Source organism: Crocodylus porosus, unplaced genomic scaffold (assembly GCF_001723895.1).
Source record: "Crocodylus porosus isolate Cpor-Errol unplaced genomic scaffold, CroPor_comp1, whole genome shotgun sequence".
Classification (NCBI taxonomy): Eukaryota; Metazoa; Chordata; order Crocodylia; family Crocodylidae; genus Crocodylus; species Crocodylus porosus.
In genome coordinates this window covers 90,308,169-90,318,344 of record NW_017728931.1, presented here as the reverse complement: position 1 = coordinate 90,318,344, position 10,176 = coordinate 90,308,169, and positions in this window count along the sequence as shown.

The following is a 10,176-nucleotide window of genomic DNA, read 5'->3' as shown; positions in this document are numbered from 1 at the left end:
ACTAATGTTCGCCTCAATAGCACCTTATATAGAAAACTTTGACAATAAGGCTCCTTTATGGAAAGGGCCCCCCATTCACTAAACCTGTGAACCTTTCAAAGTCTAGGAACATTTTCCCCAGTGGTTCAAAGCTGACAGGGTAAGAGATTCTAACAATAGACTGAGACTCTATTGTGTCGTTGGCCATTAGATCAGGGATTTGTAAAGCAATACTGCTTTTAGAAACTGGGAGATATAAGGATGAAACAACAGGCTAGAACCGGTATTTTGTGATGATATTTATATTTTCAAGAAACTAGAACTCAAACCCAAATGCCACCTAGCAAAAAGCCCAGAATATCTCAAGTACAGTTTCATAGGTGGAATTCTTTTTCCCTTTGTACATCTAAATGGTAACTTTTTAGTCACATTAAGGGGAAAAAATGCCCCTGTGCATAGGTAGCTTTTTATTTCTCCAGCAGCATAAATGTGTAAATGAGTTGATGTAGACTGAACATGTTCAGTACTCTATGCACTGGCTGGACATGCATGTGCCTCCATTGTGGCTACATAGTGGCATCTAAGACATGTTGGCAGTTGGAAATCTATGACTAGCAGATATTAGGGTCCGGAGTGTGACCCTCTTGTTTTAGCCCCAGTAGTTGAATGATTGGGACCCTCATGCAAAAACCAGGGGATGCAAGTTGCAGACCCCTCCTCACACAGAGGGGTTTGAACCTGTGCTCTACCTAGCACACCCTAGGTCAGGCAGACCATTATCTAGTGCTCCTTTTGAAACTGAGCCACTGCCTCTTGCATTTGGATGCCTAGCAGTTCAATAGGCAAAGTTCTGCTCAAACAAAAACAAGGCTCCAAGACAGCATCTGTCTCATTGAACCACACCTCTCTTACTTGATTTCTTCTTCCTGGCTCCACAGACTCCCCTTCATGGATGCTGAGGGGGACAACTGTAAAAGACTTCTGAAGGGGGGACTTGATAATGCCTGACCTGTGGCATTGTGCTTAAAACATTGTATTAGACCTTGGTCAGCTAAACCAGAAAGGTATTTGGAGCCAAAAGAAGACAGCAAGCCAGGGGCTGCAGGCCTCAGTGAGACAGATGCTTCTTCTGGGTTGTAGCTTGAAGTCTTGATCACAATGGGATAGAGCCTATTCTACTATCCTCCCCTCCTTTCATAAACGCCTCCTGAGCTGTGGCATGCTGGTTCGAACACTACACTGGGAAGTCAGAGGTACAGGTTGAAATCCACTGTGGGTAGGAAAGGTCTAGAACCCACATTTCCCACTTGCTATACACTAAACCCTCATCCATGGGGGCAAAGGTGGTGCTCAACCAACAGCCTGTTGATCAGATTTGTCAGATGGCCTGCAGGGCCCCAACAGGTGCAGAAATTTGGTAGTGAGGAAGCAGTGGCAGCATTAATTGCTGTGGCTAGGGTAAACATCTTCCCCAAATGTAAGTGGGCTAAGGAGGTGTTACAATTACCTCCTTCAGCCCTTCCCTGATGTTGCTTTCTTGCCCACCATGATTTTGATGTTTCCTATGTTTTGATATCGGAAGTTAGTTACTCAGGGCAATCACCTCAGACTGCCAGGTGGGACTGTATTATGGGGCTCCTCCTCCCCTATACCCCAACCTCAGCACACTCTTTCTTGACAATTCCAGAGAGAGAAAAAGAAAAACCTTTCAGGGCTAACTCTTCCTGGGTAGGGCTGTTTTCTCCCCTGCTTCACCAAGATTGAATGGAACATGCCCACAGTCTTCAAATCCCTCTTCCCCCACCCCCCATCTAGGGGTAGACCAACAAGTTCAAGTCCAACACAACCAAAAAACCCACCCTCAGCTGAGGTAAGACAATAAAGTAGTAAAAGAAAACAAAATGGAGGAAAAGAAACCAGACACCATCCTTTGGGGCCTCCATAAAGATGTTCTACCCTTCAAGAGGGCAAAGCTCACCAGATCTTCCCTCTCTCCTTCCCGTACCTACTTCTTGGTGAAGGTTCCTGCCCTGTTGTCAATCCAGGTTCCTGGAGTGGCACTTCATCTATCAGTGGTCCTTGGACTTTTTGTACTGTCTTCCTGATGCTTTGGTGCTGCACAGCTCTTCATAGACTGGCATCAAGAGGAAGATCTCCTTGTGTCTACAGTCTCTTGAAGGGTAGAACATCTTTATGGAGGCCCCAAAGGGGCCTTGACACTGGAGTCTCCCCCTGGCTCCCTCTCTCCAGGTCTACAAGTACCTTGTGTGGCTCAACTCCCACCAGTCCAGAGTGAGCACTCACTCTGGAAATGCGGCATACTGCCACATGTGCCTGCGGCGATCCTCCACTCTCCTGCAATAAGTATGAGGGGATCACCTCTATTTTCAGGGGTCTTTCGTGCTTTAAAGTCCTTCCTCTGATACATCCCTCCCCTCAAGACACCCTTAGACACTGTTTAACAGTTACCTTTTGTACAGAGTTTCCCGATGTTACCTGATTGACCTCTGCATCTTCCTCCTGATGGCAGCAAGACAGAAAATCCAATACTATGTTTGTCTTACCTGGTCTGTATTCAAAAGAAAATTGGAATGGCTGCAAGGTCAAAGCCACCTCATAATTCGAGCATTGTTAGTTTTAGCAGATTAGAGTCATTTCAGTGGAGTATGGTTTGTAATTAACTTAAATTCTCTACCTATCAGGTAGCATCTGAAGTAGTCAATGCTCCACTTAATGGCCAAACACTCTCCTTCAATAGTTACATACCTTTTTCATGGTTGTTCAACTTCCTACTTGCATAAGCCACTGGCCCCTCCACCGCCCAACAGCCTCCCCTGATGCATCTGCCTACAAAATGAAAAATCATGTGTGGAGTACCACATCCTGGCAAAGTGCCACCTTGACTGCTTCAAATGCTTCTTCACACTTTGCATCCCATCTTATGGGGCCATTTCCTCTTCCCCAGATGGTATCATTTAGGGGGTCTGTGATCTCTGCAAAATGTGGGATAAATCTACAATAATAACTACTCAATCCAAGGAATGCTCTTATTTGTTTTTTACTTTACGGGGGAGAGTAATTTTTTATGGCTTCTACTTTACCTTCAAGTGGTTTTATACAGCTTTGCCTGACTAAAAATCCTAGATATTGTATATAAATTTAGCCCAGGACTCATTTCTTAGGGTTGGCTGTTAAGCTAGCCTGGCAGAGTCCCTGCAATACTGCTTTCACTGCCTGTACATGTTGTTCCCACCCTTCAGTATAGACCACTGTGTCATCAATATTAGCCACAGTGTTGTTATGGAGCCCATATCCAATTCATTAGTCATTGGAAGGTGGCTGCCACTCTATTCAACCCAAAGAGTATTCTCTTAAACTCATATAAACCCTAAGGAGTTCCAAACACCATCTTTTCCTGATCTTCTGCCCCCAATGGAATTTGCCAGTAACCTTTGGCCAAGTTGAAGGTTGAAATAAACCTGGCTTGTCATATTCACTCTAAGGGATCCCCTACCTGGGGCATGAGAAAAGCATTGAATCATGTGATGAGGTAGAGCTTACTAAAATCTAGGCATAAATGGATTGTTCATCAGGCTTAGGGACTACCACCAGGGGACTTCACTATGGATTATGAGATGCTGTGATAACCCCCTGTTCCAACATCCTATCCAATTCTTCTTTAATTGGCTGGTACTTCTGATATGGGATCCTTTGCCACCTTTCCTGAACTATCTTCGCTTCAGGAGTGAAAATCTTGTCCATCACTCCACAAGCACTCCGCAGTGCCCCACTAAAGACATCTTTAAAATCTCTAACAATTCATCTCAATTGCTCTAACTGCCCCTCTGACAGCTGGCCCCCGAAGGTTACTCTGTCTTCTAATCATGTCCTCACATTCCTTTCTCTGTCACAACCAAATTCCTCCTTCTCAGGGAGTGGGGTGACTAAAAACCCTTCCCTTTCTCTCCATAACTTCTGTTTCACTTAGAAACCAAAATTTTAACTTAGTCCTTTATGAATTGACACAACACTCAGTTGATGAATATCAGAAAGGCTTGTTTTAATAACTATTTACAAGTTATAAAACTAAATGACAGAAAAAGACTCTTTCCCAATATAAAATAAGCTATTAGTCCTTGTTATTATCTTAGCTGCACAGAGATCTTTACCCAATGCAGGCAGGAAGCAGTTCTTGTACAGTAGGGGCAGGCAAAATATGGCCCATGGGCTGCATCTGGCCTGCCAAGCCATTCTATCCTGCCCCAAAAAATGAGTGAATTAATATTTATTTGCTCCTGGCTGCCTATCAAAGCTGACAGGAGACAGGGGCAGTAGGACTCAGCGGGAGCCCTCAGCAAAACTGAGTAGCCCAGCCCTACCCACCACCATCCATTTCACACACTTCCTGCCCCTGCCCTGCTCTGGACACATGGCTCCCGGTTGCACTGCTGGATGGGGGAGCACAGGGCTGCGCTGGTATACGTATATGTGTCTGTGTGTGCAGCCAGGGGAAGAGTGTCTGTGTGCATCCAGGGGCAGAGTGTGTGTCTGTGTGTGCAGACAGGGGCAGAGTATCTGTGTGTGTGTTCATAGGGTGAGTCCCACATGCACACCCCACCATACACATGCACCCACACCGCTCCTCACACTGCCAAAAATGCAAATTCCCACGCTAACACCCACTCATATACTTCAGCCACCTTTCCCCCACAGACCCCGCACCCACCCACACCCCACACACCCACCGCACCCCACAAACCTATACACACTCCCCACAATATACAAGAGTAAGACTTCATTTTAAGGTATTGTGCAATCACCTCAATGTACGCTACACAAACACATGTAAATCAGAACAGTTTTTTTTTTAAATCAAATTAAAGAATGCTGTAGATGTTTGCTTCTTTTATGGTATAATTTGGTATTTTTCTGCTTCCAAGATGTCAAAAACCCTTGCTGAAAGGAGTACTTCCAGTGGCAAGTGGAGGGACTTCAGGTGGCAAAGGTCAGGGTTTAGGGGGTGGGACTTACAGTCACAAGATGATGACCAGGGGGCAGGACTACCCACGCAGCCCTCAACAGCTTGCCAAAGCTCAGTAAGTGGCCCTCCACCTGAAATAATTGCCCACCCCTGTTGTACAGCCTTACAGTGTGGTCCTTCACTTTTGGTTAGGTGGTATAGGATGGCTTCTTGATCTTCCTTGGACTGGACAGACACCTTGCTGACTGTTCTGTCTTGCTTTTTCTATTTTTTTAATTGTATAGCTTCAAAGCATTCCTTCTTGATAGTTGGTTAATCAGAGTCTGAACAAAGCAGGTAAGGCCAGAATTAACATATTACAATTGTATCCTGTTTGTGTGTTTGTGAAGTTTGCAAGCTTTTGATCAGTTTGGAATCAAATTGAATGGGTATTTATTGAATGAGATACTTTTAGGAAATTAATCACAAAATACTGTTTTTCAGTAGTTATTTTAACAACGGAGCCTAAAAAATAGCTGCATCAAATGGCTCATGGAGATAATGAAGATCAGAGACTATTGGATACAATAGGTGTGAGTTTCAGGACAATACATACTGGTTTAGCATAATAAACACTTAAAAATTGACCATGTATTTTGAGAAATATGCCTTAATTAATAAATGGAAATGTGAGGCTGTGAGGATCAGACAGTAGGTGTGAGGTAGGATAGATGCAGTCATATAGATTGATTTAAGCATAAAACTTTAGATAGATATTTGAAGTTTGCTTTGGGAAATAGGTCTTAATCAAAGGGGGGAATCTGTTAACCAGGACACATTTACAGTCATGTTTTCAACGTATCTTGGCTTTTCTTGAAATGAATATTTTAGTTCTTTTGTTTTCTTTAGTGATACTGAGATCAATTGAGATGTAGATGTAGTTTTTAAGTTTCTCCCCAGGACATTTGGCTTTCTAGCTTGCCCTCTGAGTCTTGTTATATTTGTGTAATGAGTGTGTTAGGTCTCTGCCAATACTTTTAACCATCACTTATTTTTTTAGGCTCAAACATGGTAGAAAGTTAAGGACTGTTATTATGACTATTATTATCTTATGGCATGGGTCTGGTATTGGGTACTGCAAGCACTGCACTCTCTCTTATACCTAATGGGTTGCAAGCCATTTTTTATTTTCTTGTTGCAGTCTTGTTTCCACAACCCAGTCCCACAACCCAGTCTTGCCCCAGCCACTGTCTTGCATTTCTGTGTAAGAGACACTGTCCAAGCTTTCACAGTTTTCATATGCAGCAACTTCAGTAAATTGATATAGTAAATATGCTTATCATTTTATATCCTGTCAAAGAACTTCATAATCTATGGGACCCACTCGCCTCACAATATCAAAAGGGCCTTGCCAATAAGTAAGACATTTGCTGGTTGAACTGGGCAGAAGAACTAAGACTCACTGCCTCACTTGGAAGCCACACTCCCTAGCTTGCTTATCATGTTGTTGCTTCTGATGAGCCTGCACGTTCTGTAAATTCCTAACAGCCACCCTATTAGCTACCCAGAGTCTCTCCCTCAGGGAGGTCACATACTTGGAGGTCACATACTGCCCCAGATTCCCCATCGTTTTCCCATCCTTCTCAAACTACATCCAGATAACTTTGTGGTATACTAGCCAAACACTAGTTCAAGCAGCGCATAACCCAGAGAGGCTTAGGGAGCCTCCTGAACTGCAAACAATAATGGGGTACCAGGAGGTCCTCCTTGGGTCTTCCTGGACACATTGGCAAAGCATTCCTTTCAGGGTCCCATTAAACTGATAAATTGAGGTTTTGAGGTGTGTAATTTTCAATACCTGACATACACTTCTAAGCATGTAGGGCATAAAATTGGTCCCCTGATCTGTTACAATCTCTCTAGGGAACCCCACCCAAAAGCAACTCAGATGCTACTCCTATGGAACCCCCTCTATTGTCACTGGGCCCTTCTAATGCTCATATGTAGAAGCCCAACCATGCATTCAGATCTTTCTAATGGGAGAAGTTCTTCCCACTCCCTCACACGGCAAGAGATCTGCCATAAGCAGAGACTGTGAGCAGCCTATGTCTACTATCATCTGCCCTCATCTGCCAGCCATTCCTACCATCACTGTGTGCTTTTTCTGTGTCATGACCCCCATAGCTTCACCCAAACTACAGTCCATCATCTCAGTCTGTGATTGTTCTTGTGTAGTGATTCTTCCCCCTTTCTGTTCTCCCCTCATCTCTGTGGCTAGCAGATAGTTCAGTGAGCTGGTGAAACAGTCCCTGGCTGTGTGTCCTGGCTGGCCACAAAGGAAACAGATAATCCCTTGTTGTCGTATTTTCTTCAGCTCCTTACTTTCCTTCCCTGTTCTCTTATCCAGGGTCTTGGAAGAAATGGGCCCCCTGACCTTATTGCTTTTTTCCCCATTGTGGGTCATCCTGGGCACTATCCAAGTCCTGAGCCAGGCACAGAGCCTCCGCCACTGTCCTTAGTCAATGGCACCTGACCCACTTTTTACATTTGCTCCAGGGTGGCCAAAAACTGCTCCAGAAGAATAAGGTCACATATCTCTGCCTTAGACACCTGTGTAGGCTTCAGTCACTTCTCCATGGTCTGCAGCAGAAGCCTTGGCATCTTGTCTTCTGTCCTCTTTTTTGTTTAGAATTACCCCAGAACGATATCAGCAGTTACAATAAACTGATAAAGGATTTCTTTTTTCACTTTGTCATAATCTTGGGCCTCTTCCTGGGGCACTGCTTGGTAGGCTGCTTGAGTCTGTCCCACCAGGAGTACCCCAACTTATTGGCCCATCTTCCTGATTACAGGCCTTCAGCTACCATAGCCCACTCCAAAGCTTCCAAAAAGGCCTCTAAGTCATCTTGTCCTGTCTTTCTTGGGACCCTGAAATCAGTCACATGCTGCTGAGCCCAGTCCTGTTGCTGAGCCAAGTGGTGCTATATTATGGGGCTTCTCCTTCCCTACACCCTGACCTCTCCACACCCTTTGTTGACAATTCTGGAGAGAAAAATGAAAAATCTTTCAGGGATAACTCTTCTTGGGTAGAGCTGTTGTATCCCCTGCTTCCCCAAGATTGAAGGGTACAAGCTCACAGTCCTTGAATTGCCCCCAGCCCCTCCACCCCTTAGAGATAGACCAACAAGTTCAAGTCCAACACAATCAAAAAAAAACCACCCTCAGCTGAGGTAAGAAAATAAAGCAGCAAAAGAAAAAATGGAGGAAAAGAAACCAGACACCGTCCCTTGGGGCCTCCAGAAAGATGTTCTGCCCTTCAGGAGGGCAAAGCTCACCAGATCTTCCCTCTCCCTTTCCCCTACCTACTTCTTGGTGAAGGTCCCTGAGCAGCTGGCTGTCATCAATCCAGGTTCCCATGGTGGCACTTCATCTAGTGGTTGTCCTCCAACCTCCTGTACCTACTGGTGGTTCGGTGCTGCACAGCTCTTCACAGACTTAAGTCAAGAAGGAAATCTTGTGTCTCCACCCTCTTGATGCTGGAGTCTCCCACTGGCTACCCCTTCTCTGGGGCCAGCGAGTACTCACTCTTGAAATGTAGTGTACTGCTGTGCATGCTTCTGGCAATCCTCCACTCTCCTGCAGTAAGTATGGGAGGATTACCTCTATTTTCAGGGGCTTTCCTGCTATAAAATTCTTCCTCTGACAGACTGGCCCTGCACCAATCATCCAGCTAGAGGAGCCAGATACATTGAGCTAAAAGATAGACGTGCTATCCTCCTCCCTTTCCCAATCATTTTTTTCCATGACTTGCACTCAGGCATGAGTACTGGAACTATGTGCATGTATACATAGTCACATATATAAGCGAAAAATAAACAGGTAAATGGCTTGAAAATTACCACTTAGATCAGCAGTGGGCAAAATACAACCTCTGGCCTGGGTCTGGCCCATCAAGGGATCGTTCAGCCCTGCCTAGCACAGATACAGGAGGCAGCCCAGGCCATGACAGCTGGTCCTACCACCCCTGGGCACACAGTGGGGTTAGGGCAGTATGGCAGCCAGACTCCAGCTCCTAGAAGCTTTGGTGCTGACAGCTCTTTCTAGCTACTGCTATCAGCATCACTGCCACTGCTGGACCCAGCCCCACATCCTGGGCACCGTAGCCCATCTGCCCCACAGTGATCACCAGGAGCACCAGATGGAGCATGTGGGGACAAGTGTGGTCTCAGTAGAGACTGGCCCAGGACCCCCGCAGCAGAACATGCTCAGCTAGGTGAATGGGATGGTGCCATGGTGGAGTTCAGCATCTGGGAGTGGGATGGACAACCAGGGCAGAACCAGGGCTGAGGCTATGGGCTGGACCAAGATCATGGGTCAGTGACAACATAGGGCCATGCTGGGAGCAGATTGTGGCTCTGCATTGGGCTCTGGGCCCACACTGTTACCACTTTGTGATCTTGGCTCTGGCCCCACCCACCCATTCTGCTCCCAGACACTGCTCCCACGCATTGCTCCCTACCCACCTGCGGCCCCATCCTATTAATTTGGCCAATTGTGTCCTGCCCACAGGGGTCCTCGGCTAGTCTCCAGGGAAACTCACCCACCTGCCCCCCTCTCCATCCACCACCCCTTGACCAGTGTAATAGTCTACCTCTTATGGAGTTTTAGTGAGCTGTTACATGCCAGGTGGTGGGGGAGGGGAGGAGAGGTGCTGACCTAGTCTGGCATGGTGGGGGTGGGAGCAGGAAGGGTGCACTCCAGCCCAGATAATTGCCACCCCTGACTTAGATGCAGAAAGGGAAAAAGAATTCCCTTTCTGGGAATTCTTTGCTCTAAATAAAATAGTGGTCTTGTGATATGGATACCAGCCCTCTAGGAACTGGTTTAGAATCAATAACTTATTCCAAGTAAATAATTGAGCAGCATACAGACACTTTTTTTTTTTTTCTGCTAAACTGAATCTAAACTGATAACCTAAAATAAAAAACTTCAGGACCATAACATCTTCCTCTTGTTTAAAAAATTGTATTTTTTGTACTTAATGAATTAATTGCCAAAAAAGGGGGAAAAATCAGGTCTTATTTCACTGCAACTTTAACTCTGAATGCATCACTAAAATCATTCATTTATATATGAAGACAATAACTAGCAGGTTGATACAATATGCTATAAATGGCAAAACCCAGCAATTTCCTCCTCTGATTGATCTTGACCAGCTAAATACGGATATAAGTGTT